The sequence below is a fragment of the Carlito syrichta genome, unplaced genomic scaffold (genome assembly GCF_000164805.1).
Source record: "Carlito syrichta isolate Samal-C Ts95f unplaced genomic scaffold, Tarsius_syrichta-2.0.1 Scaffold316469, whole genome shotgun sequence".
In the NCBI taxonomy this organism is placed as follows: domain Eukaryota; kingdom Metazoa; phylum Chordata; class Mammalia; order Primates; family Tarsiidae; genus Carlito; species Carlito syrichta.
The window spans coordinates 938,915-939,361 of NW_007260565.1; the positions used below are offsets into that span (position 1 = coordinate 938,915).

Below are 447 nucleotides of genomic sequence, written 5' to 3' on the forward strand. Positions count from 1 at the left end.
CGGGCTCGCGAGGGTGCTCGTGTTGCCCGGCAGCAGGGTCACACCAGGACCCGTGACGTGTGCAGGAAAGGGGGACACGAAAGGACCGCTGCCACCAGCAGCCTCTCCTTGCGCCAAGATCTGTTCTGGCTTTTCCTCCCTGATCCCCAAGGGCTGCAACCCCACGTTTACGACGGAGCTGCTCCCAGAGCAGCGATCGTGCGGTCGGAACAGATGGGCTGGGAGAGGGAGCCAGCCTGGGCGGCAGGGCCACCAGGCAGAGGACATTCCCACGGCTCCCGGCTACGCTTCTCCGGTCCGCCCCATGGGACAGTACTGTGAGTCCCAATGAGAACGCACCGGTGGAAGGGCAAGGGACCCTACCCTGTCCTACAGCAGGGAAGGGCTCGGCCCTCTGCGCAGCCCCTCCACCCAGTTCCTCCCCACAAGCCCCCTCACCTGGCACCT

At 66.0% G+C, this 447-nt stretch overlaps 1 protein-coding gene across 1 annotated transcript in view; it reads right to left on the reverse strand.

Annotated features, from left to right (window-relative positions):
- Positions 1-447, reverse strand: part of NOL4L (nucleolar protein 4 like) — a 23,857-nt gene that overhangs the window by 5,917 nt on the left and 17,493 nt on the right. The window lies entirely within an intron of this gene.